Source organism: Schistosoma mansoni (genome assembly GCF_000237925.1).
Source record: "Schistosoma mansoni, WGS project CABG00000000 data, supercontig 0049, strain Puerto Rico, whole genome shotgun sequence".
NCBI classification, from domain to species: domain Eukaryota; kingdom Metazoa; phylum Platyhelminthes; class Trematoda; order Strigeidida; family Schistosomatidae; genus Schistosoma; species Schistosoma mansoni.
In genome coordinates this window covers 2,026,185-2,037,251 of record NW_017386028.1, presented here as the reverse complement: position 1 = coordinate 2,037,251, position 11,067 = coordinate 2,026,185, and the positions used below count along the sequence as shown (strand labels likewise).

The 11,067-nt window shown below is 33.2% G+C and overlaps 1 non-coding gene across 1 annotated transcript; it reads left to right on the top strand.

The window, feature by feature from the left end:
• The first annotated feature begins 936 nt into the window (after positions 1-936).
• Positions 937-1,002, top strand: Smp_tRNA_01842_Gln_TTG.1.1. The gene has a single exon. It is a non-coding gene (tRNA).
• Positions 1,003-11,067: the final 10,065 nt, after the last annotated feature.

Sequence of the window (11,067 nt, the reverse complement as noted above, 5' to 3'; positions counted from 1 at the left end):
TATATACATTTCAAATTATACATAAGCAAATCACGAATTACTGATAATTATCTTGATTGAGAAAATTTGTCGATAAACAGAACTACATTAGGATAGATAATGTAGACGATGACCCACTTAAATGTAACCTTCAGTTTCAATAAGAAAAAAAAACTGGAAATTCCGAGCTAATTTTGGAACGAGGAAATATAAACACTCTGAACAAGTCATTATTGTCAGTTATTAACTATGGCTTGTTTTTTAGTTGCCAAATAAGTGAGTGAATATATATTAGAGAGTTTTACTAATATTTAGCTTGCAAATATGTTAAGATGGGAAGCATCATCGATGGACAAGGAGGATCTGATGCAGTTGTAAAGGCTAGGATCGACAAAGCAAGGACTACATTCGTACAATTAAAGAACACAAGAAACTCAAAACAACTCTCAACTAACTTCAAAGTGAGAATCTTTAATACGAACATCAAGACAGTTCTACTGTGCAGAGCTGAAACGTGGAGAACTACTACATACATCATCAAAAAGGTACAAGTATTTATAAATAGTTGTCTACAGGAGATACTCAACATTCACTAGCTGGATACTATCAGCAACAGCGTTTTATGGGAGAGGACAAACCAGCTTTCAGCTGAAGAGAAAATCAGGAAATAACGTTGGAAGTGGATAGGACATACATTGAGGAAATAATCAAACTACATCACGAGGTTATCCCTAACTTGGAATTGTGAAGGGAAGCAGAAAAGTAGAAGACCAAATAACACATTACTTTGGGAAATAGAAGCAGATATGAAAAGGATGAATGTTAACTGGAAAGAACTGGCAAGGATTGCCCAGGACAGGGTTGTATGTTTCAACTAAATCATTTGAATCTTCAAACAAACAATACCAAGTGAATTCAAACTTCATCCCGTTGCACAGGCAAGTGGCTATCAGGACTCAGTAGCTGAGTGGATAACGCAATTGCGTTTGAAGCGAAAGGACTGGGTTCGAGTCCCAGAGTGAACAAAAACTCTGAGATGCAGGTACATCCAGCTGACAAGTCCCAAATAGGATGAAACGCGCGTCCTGGTTTCTATTGCTAGCTACGATCCATCTTTGCTTATAAATCATTTTCAGTTGAAAAATCCATTTATCAGAAATGAAGCATATATGTATATATACAGAGAGAAAAACTAAAATACAAATAATTAAGCTAACTGGAATGTAGATCAACACTGAACATTTACATATAGGCTTTCATAAGAAATGGTATTGTGAAATTAAGTTAATAGGTTTTAAAATATGATTAATAGTAAAGAAAATTGATTAATTCATGGTCGAAACTAAGTGTAACAATTTGGTCATAATAAACATAGAGGATATAGTCAACGTTTTATTATATTAAAACCATATATTTCAAGTTCTTTATCGCCCGATACAAAATCTTTTGACACGAAACGCTTAAAGGAAATTTAAAATTATGGTTATTAAACGTGTATTAGTTTGAAGCGAAATACCTGAGCAATCACAATCAGAAAGCTGGTCTTAATAATTCCTTTTAGGAATAGATTTAATGATTTGTTAACGAATGACTGATTTTTAGATGGATTTCAGAAGTAAATTTGTGAGCGATCGAGTTAAAGCAGGTCATGATTTTCAAATGTATTTTATTTCTTCTATATTAGAGCGTAAAGAGTGATGAAGAAATAAAAATAAAAAAACGTATGTACTAACCGGAACTTTTCATCATAAACTATTATGAAGCATTTATTATTTACATGTAAATGAATTCATAATTGAAATGTTATAGAAGAAAACGTTTTCTACTATATAATGGTAACTCCGCCTGTAGCTCCTCCGATGGCTACTGGCGATCCCAAGCCCGGGTAAAGGAGGAGTGTTGGGCATGGGGTTAGCGACCCCATCCCGTAGAAAACCAACTCGCTAAAATATAATGGTAATAATAAACTAAAATTTATTTAATGAAATCATGTCAATGAAAAGAATAAGGATAAACGTAATAATAACCATAATTTTTTGTTATGTTTCAATGAGTAGAAAAATTGTATTTCTGACGTTTCGTGACTTAGTGTAAATCGCCTCTTCAGAGTAAATAAATAACCGTATAAACTTAAATTGTAATGTATATTCTGAAGAAATGGCTTACATTAAATCATCAAACATCAGAAATACAAGTTTTCTACTTATTGGGAAGTAACAAAAAATATATTCATTATTAACTTTCCACCCAATGCTCAATTTATTTGAATTTATTAAGTTTAATCTTGACATTGATACCTATAAAGAAAAACTTTGTTTTTTCATATTTGAGAGCATGAGTCAATTGAAGCTAGACCACCAAGGAAAACGTGAAAGCACTGGACGGCTGTTTCGTCTTCAATTGATTCATGATCTCAACTATGAAAATATTGAAATCTCCACACAAAACGCCTGATAAAAACTTGTTTGTTTCAATCTCATCAGTTTGTTATGAATGATTCAGTAAACTATTTCTGGTACAAAGTTTCAGGTAGAAAAAGGCTAGTTTATTTAATACAGCATGAACTAAGCATAGTTTCTTATTTTTGTTATTACATTCAATAAACTAAATTATTAAATAGTTGAATACCCAAGTTTCTTTGTTAAAATTTCTTTGATCAGTAAGATTAATCTGAATTTAAAGTCATAGATGTATTTTAATTAATTTAAATATACAGAATTTAAAAATAAAAAAAATGTTAATAAGGTAGTGAAACAGTAAAACACTTCATAGTTTTAACCAGTCTACATTTCTGCTTAAACAACAGTCCTATATATATGTGTATGGCAGCCTGCTTAAACATCTGAGCTGCCTGTTCCCGCCATTTAGATATTTCAACAACTTATCTAATTTTGTCTGTTTTAATATATCACTATGGCTATCAATCGCATAACCTATTCAGGTGCGTTTATGAAAAGTGTACAAGATTTCGTTGTACAATTTATAAAGACCCAATCAGAGATATCGTGGTTGCTGGAATTATACAGTGAAAAGAATGTACATTATTTAGATGTTGATTAACTGGACTGCTAACTTCTAGCTGATGATCACTCAATATTTTTGGTCAGGATCGACCAAGAAGTAAGAAACGGAATCTTGTTGAAATAATTTGTGCTGAGAATTCTATATCGTACTAAAATAGGTTATTGAATAAAGCTAACAATAATAATTATTACATGTACTGCTTTAGTGAAAGGATTTTATACACATGGTTCCATCTATCATTTAGAAGACAGCATCTTCATTATTGCTCTCTTAAAAGGATCTTAATAGGTTGTAATTTAAACTGAATATCCCTTTACCATTATTTGACCAATTATGAATTTATGAAAATCTTAACATATAAAGACACTAGTCGGTATTTGCTTTCCGTTTTCGGTCATTATTTTTAAAAGAAATCTTATGCACATTTTCCCCATAATTGTTTTCAGCATAATCAATAAATATTTTCTTAAATAGTTAAGTTAACTTGAATTAAGACCGTAATAAACAGTTCAACGGAGATATATGATAAAATATACTCCTTAAAAAAAGGATAAACAATTCAAGCATGTTAAATAACAGACAAGAAAGCAAAGGTAATCATACTTTAGTAGTTGTTAACAATGAAGTATGTTACTATAATTATTATCAACGTATGTTCTGCAAATCCATCTACAAGTAAAAAAGAAGTGTGCTTAGGTTTACTGAAAAAGAGGAATTTCCTGCTCGGTTCATTTAAGTCACAACCACTGAACAGTTTATGCTAAATGAACAAGCGTTGGTTTTTCTTCCCAGTACAGTGAACGCTACTCATAAGGATGTTTGTAAATAGTATGTAACTGAATGTGGTATCAAAATTGCAATAATTCTAAACAGTTCCAGTACACCAAAAGCACAGCATTGGCAGAATACTTAAAGAACAGGTGATGAGACAGTTCATTTGGTAGAAAACACCAAATAAGTAAATGATTGATTGAAGGCTATGTACATGGATTACGTAAATACTTTGTAACTTTTCGCAATGAACACATTCTTCCTACTCATGATCTCGTTTCACATTACTATCCCACAATACATCTACTAATCTAATAACGCGAATAAAATTTAAATCATCTTCATGAAGAAGTCATAATTGACAGTTCTAAGTATGAAAGTGATAAAAATAGTAATTAAAGGAAGCAGTCAAACACGCATCGTAAAAAGTGGAAATTCGCTTTTAAATAAATCCATACTCCTTATACTTTAAATGTTATAAATCCGAAATTAGATTTAATGAACAAAATAATATCTACTATCACTAGCGTAGTGATTTAGAAGAAATTCAGGGTAAGTAATACAACTAACACTATCATGTATTTACACTTGTATTTGTAGTTTGTAATGTTAAAAATATTAAAAGTTTCAGAAACTGTATCCTTCAGTGTTATTTCAGCTTGAAACATGTTATTACAAAAAGTAGCTATGTAGATAGCTAATATGATCAGGTCGGGTTACACCTGTTACCCCTCGTGGAGGAGCATAGGCCGCCCACCAGCATTCTCCATCAAACACTGTCCTGGGCAATCCTTTCCAGTTCTTTCCAGTTGTTATTCAACCTTTTCATATCTGCTTATTCCTTCAACTCCCAGGGCAGAATTTAAATGGTTTGAATTACTTTTTCTGGATAGCGTTTTTTAGCGAGTTACTTTTTCTACGGGATGGGGTCGCTAACCCCATGCCCAACCCTCCTCCTTTACCCGGGCTTGGGACCGGTAGTAACTCTAGAAGAGCTAAAGGCAGAGTTAGATAGCTAATATGGTTGAAATAAAACTAATCCGAAATAAATAAATAATTCTATATCAAATGCATATGGGTAATCAAGTTTAACCAACTAACAAAAGCCTAACTAAAAACACTGGACAGCCTAATCAATAGGCTCATAAAGTTTAATTGAGTTATAAACCCAAAGTACATGTAAACAAAATATTTAGGATCATACAAGTACATTGTTGAGGAAAGAAAGTATAAACAAATGTATCACAAATAAATGTTTTAGTGTTTACTATAAACGTTTTCTACATGAAATATATGGCGAATATACTAAAGTTGTTTAATAATATATATACAGCATTAGAGATAAGTTTGCTTATTATGCTTCTTTAGCTTCATTTCCATCTTGGCAACCATCAGATAGATGGTAACCAGAAGCTATGTCAGCTTCTCTCCTAGTTCTCATGTCTTTTGTTGACCTTCTGAATATTTTAGTGATACAAATATGATCTATCTGGTTCTTCGTAGTGTGATCAGCTGAGACCCATATAGCTTTGTATGTGCGTTTGTGGGGAAATATATGCAGCCTATAAATATTTTGCTAAATGCACATAAATTTCCAAATCTGTCACTATTCTCGTTCCTTTCTCTCAGTCACTCGATGTCGTTCCATGATATTTTGGTACCCGCTGTTTTCCATTCCAATTTTTGTGTTTAGGTCTCCTATCAGGATGGTCAGATTTTTTGCTGAACACTTCTCTACGATCGACTGTAACCTCATAGAAATGATCTTTATCGTCGTCGTTGCTATCATTGGTGAGTGCATAACACTGGTTAACATTCATTGTGATTCCCTCCTTCTTTGTTTTGAAGAATACTTTGATGATTTTGGATAGGTGAGATTCCCACCCTGTAAGTGCATTACGTGCTTCTTTGAACAGCATCAGTGCAACTCCATGTGTGTGCGAATAATTTTTTCTTCATGACCAGAATACAACAGCACTTCACTAGAATCTAACCTTTTCTATTCAGCTCGATCCCAATGGGTATCACACATTCTAAGAACTGACAATTTATATCTCCTCATTTCCGTTGCTATTTGAATGGTCTTCCTGGTCTCCCACATTGTTCGGACATTCAATTTACTTATGTAAATTGTTGCTCTGGTTGTCAGAAGGGACATCAGCCTCGTGACTTTCGGAGAATCTCGAATTTCACCGTGAGGCATCATAACTTTCTAAAAACGGGGATCCTCTAACTCCCAGGGCATAGTTTAGATAGTTTAAATGACTTTTTCTGTTAAGCGTTTATTTTCCAAAGTTTTTATCTACGAGATGAGGTTGCTGACCCCATACCCAACCCTCCTCTTTTACCCGAGCTTGCGACCGGCAGTACCCAAAAGGCTACAGGCGACCTATACTCTCAAGAGAAGTAACAGGCTTAATCAAGTAGAATTACTTCAAAATATTGTACAAACACTGGATTTTCAGAACGTCACCAGCGTGAATAATGATATCATGCTGCGAATTATTGTAGAAATGAATTGTGGTACGAAATCAGTTGTCCATTTTGATGAACTGTAAAAGTTAAATGTTACACATTAAGAGTGTAGATTGTTACCTGAATGATTGGAAATGAATATAGCAATAAACACCATTTGCTAATAAAGTATGTTTCTTTACAGACATCTAATAGTCAGTTTGTAAGCTACGTGATAATTTCCTAGAAATACATCAAATAAACGTTAATTGTCTCACAAAGCAGTTGAGTGTGAAAATAGCATTTTTTAGTAATCATATCACATTTAGAAACAATAAAGTTAAACACTGTAGAAGAGAATCCTTTATCAATATACTTGTTTTAAAAGTTATCATGACATAACGAAAACCAGCCTTTAAACGAACTCTTCTTACATATATAAACGTTTGAGTTCTCCTGTTCCTCATATTAAGGACTGTTTAATTTGTCTCTAATTGTAAATGTATAACCTAACTGGATTTTCTCAATGTTAACATTGTTGGGATGATCCTGCAAATTTCTCGCATTGGACATGACAAGCTCAGGAAACATTAAGAAGCATTTTATCCAATCAGCGTTTGATTAGACGTTTCGCTAGAAACATCGCAAAAATGAAAAGTCACATGTTAAGGTTCTGATTGACTGATTACTACACTGCTACTATGTTTAGTAGTATTCTAGAATTTTCAGGAAAACCCAAGGTCATTCAAAATACTATAAAAACCCTATATTTTCTGTACATAAATGAACCCATGGAGTAAACTGCTTCCCGTATATTTGGTGCCTTTTCTCTCGTGTTCAAGTCGCTGTGTAGTTCTAGCTTGGGGGTACAAGACTAAGGATCCGTGTATAGCGTTCAATCAACAAGACTTATCAAACTTTGAATTACAGGTTTTAGTAAACAACTCAAACAAATTCAAATATATTCACATAACTTAATGTCCGTTGAATATGTCGGTAGCTATTTGGACTTAGTTGCTGAGAAGATAACATAATGGAGTTTAAAACGAGGGATTCTTGATTCGAGTTTTACTGTGAAAGTCAACACAGAAATTTAAATAGATTGAAATAACTAGTCTCCATGAAGATAAAACGTGAGTTCTGGATTTAGGTGGTAGTCGCAATATAACGTCAATAAAAATTACTTAGTTTTCGAATGTTCAGCATTCTCCAAATTACTATAAAAGTTTGTGTTGTGTTTTTATGATTTTGAGATGGTGGAGAGGAATTGTAGCTCTGGTGAATGATTTTGGTGGAATTTTTTTCTTTGGTCTGAAGGGTTTGGTCATGGAGCTTTTATTGTTTTCTAAACAACATCAGTACAAACTTCAGGGGAAAATGAAGTATCCGAATTTCTCCACTTATGACTCTCAGCTTGTCCTTTAATCCCGATAATGATTAGTTATTGTCGATCTGTAACCGGTCATTATCTGCCTCCTTATTTTGATTTTATCTCTCTTTGATTTGATTCTTGGTCTTGTACATAAACCTATAATTTACCTGACTGGTTGATAGATTGGATCGATTTCAATGAGTTTTTCGGTTGCTAATTGACTTGTGTTACTAGGTTCTAAAAATTCACTGGTGTTCTCAGTATTTTCCCTATCCACGACTTTAATATTTTTTTCAGTAGAATGTATGTTCACAGTTATCCACATGCATTGATGTAAGCGTTATAAAGGTTTTAATGATAAAATGTCTTTTAAGCAAAGATGGATAGTGGCTAGCAGTAGAATCCAGGACGTTTCGTCCTATTTGTGACTCGTCAGCCGGATGTACCTGCATCTTAGAATTGATGTTCACTCTGTGACTCGAACCCGGTACCTTTCGCTTCAAACGCCAATTGGTTAATTCTTATCCAATCGGCTCTAGTCGATGCTTGCAGAAGACTCTAGAATCTTCTCATGTAAAAACTACAAATTTACCAACGTATTTTTTATTGCGCTCCTTGCTTCCATCTTTCCTTGTTATTCGGAATATAATTTCTTCCCTGTTCAACCGTGTCCTGATTTGGGGACTTGTCGAGTGCATTGGTGTCCAAGAATACTAAACAATAAAAATAGCTGGGTCGTAATAAGAGAAATTATAACAATTAGGTTACAAATAAATATGATACTAGAGAGCTTCTTGAGCTACGTGCTTCTTTTAGAAGAATGATTTACAACTGAACAACGTAAACTTAACGCCTACTTACTGAAAGAATCAAATCAATTCAAGTGTTTTGCATATTGTTATCGGGTTGACCATTTGATTTAAACATGACAACGTGTTTCAAATAGTAAATTAGGTTATTTTTAGAGAGGGAAAGTGTAAAGAATGAAGGTTTTGAGGTAATGTTGACGTCCTTACTTTTATGAAACTTATAAACTTTTAACAGGAAATGTATAATGAAATTTTGTTTATTGTCAATGTAAGAGGGGAACTACATATGTAACTCGATCATTATTGTCGTGAAATTTTGAATTTCACGATTTAAGTATACTAAGGCAAATGACATAAGACTTTGGGTTTCCCACGTCAATCCAGTGCAATACAGTTAGAGCTCATTTAAATTAAAGTCCACCGTGTTATTTGAATACCATTGAATAAGTTATTAACAATATGGTTCAATTTATTACTAGTTTTACTCAATTAACTTCAAAATCTAACCTACGATTAATTTATAGTAACTCTACAAGAGCCTATGTACTGATATGTAATATATTTTCATTTACTTTTGATATTAAATAAATCTATATTTGAAAGGGTTTTTCTGGATATTGTAGTAATTTTAATAGTTGAGATCATGAGTCAATTAAAGCTAGACCACCATGGAAAACCTAGAAAACCCTTTCTGATATTATTCAACATATAGTCACTAAGGTCTGGTTTCAAGAAGTATTTCTTGGAGTTCTAGTGAGAAGCAGTAACCAGTGGAGTTCAATCGTGTGTGTTGTGAGATAGTAACTCACTGAAGACAATGGTGAATGTGTCGCTCAATTTCGTGAATCGATTAAAGTTAGATATTAACATCGTTGAATGCCGGCCCGCTCAGTGATCTAGTGGTTAAGCGCTCGCGCGCGAGACTTGTAAGTCCTAGGTTCGAATCTCATGAGGCGGGATCGTGGATGCGCACTGCTGAGGAGTCGCACAATAGGATAGAACAGCCGTCCAGTGCCTCCATGTTTTCCGTGATGGTCGAGCTTTAATTGACTTATGATTCAAACTATCAAAAAAATCTATATTTTTAAGTCATTTTGTAGTATCCCATTTCATTAATATTGTATATATCCTTGTGTTTGTTTATAAGTAACTTTTAGTTAATCAAAAGGATGGCTAAATAAGTAAAAGTCCTTTCGAGTAATTCAAATTCCTATTCTGTAATCCATTGATAAATTCAACTTACTAGTCTAAAAATTGATAAATTATCTTTCTTTTAAACGATAGATAGTTATGTTACTATATTTTCCCGGACGTTTGTGAGAGAAGCGAACTTATTGAAATTCAATAAAAGCATCAGATATATCTGATGCAAATGTTGATTTTTTTTGGTGAGTGTACACTGATAATAATAATAATAAATTTAATAATGGTCATATAATTAAGGTCATTTTGAGCTTTCATTAGTAACTGTATGATTACATTAATTAGTTATTCGAAAAAGGTTGATTTTAACAAAATAATTGATTTTTGTTACTATATTAAGTTTATTGATGTATATTGGGTACAATACAAAGCTATTTAATATCAGAATGGGTTTTGTAGATATTATAGTAATTTTAATAGTTGAGATCATGAATCCATTGACGCTAGACCACCATGGAAAACCTGGAAGCACTGGACGGATGTTTCGTCCTATTATGGGACCCCTTGGCAGTGCGCATCCACAATCCAGTGCTTCTAGGTTTTAAATGGTGGTCTAGCTTCAATTGATTTATGATCTCAACTATTAAAAAACAAAGCTATTTGTATGACAGGCCTGACAGTACTATTCTTTTCACTGATATTTTCTCTATGAACGAATTTTATTGGTTGGAATTTTAAAAAAATAGAAAGTTGGAAGTGTTTCTGTATTATCTGATGATTATATTATAAACTAACAAATTTCTGTGTAAAACTAATATTTGCAACTACCTATCCAGTTTTTTGTTTACGCAAAAATACTCAACATTCACTGTTCGGATACTATCAGCAACAGCGTTTTATGGGAGAGGACAAACCAGCTTCCAGATGAAGAGGAAACTAAGAAAAGACGTTGGAAGTGGATAGGACATACGTAGAGGAAATCACCAAACTGTATCACGAGGTTATCCCTAACTTGGAACGGTGAAGAGAAGCGGAAAAGAGGAAGGCCAAAGAACACATTGCGCCGGGAAATAGAAGCAGATATGAAAAGGATGAATGTTAACTGTAAGGAACTGGAGAGGATTGCCCAGGACAGGGTTGGATGAAGAATGCTGATGAGTGGCCTATGCTACTCCACGAGGGGTGACAGGCATAAGTAAGTAAGTATTCAATATAGTGACATTTATATTTGTTAACATAATCAATAGAAACTAGAAAAAAAGTGTGTTGAATGTTATCTATCATGATATTATATCTTACAATATTTTATTATTTGACATATATGACGTTATTTCATTCTGGTGTATGGAGGAATTTCCATTTACATTTGTCATTACTTTGAAAGTTATTGTACAATGTATTATATAACATTATGTCTTATAATTATGACTTCCATTAGTTTTACATTTTGAAACAATCTTATAATGTCAAGCTTATGTAACTGTTTGACTTATAATAGTCAACCAACGTTTTAAA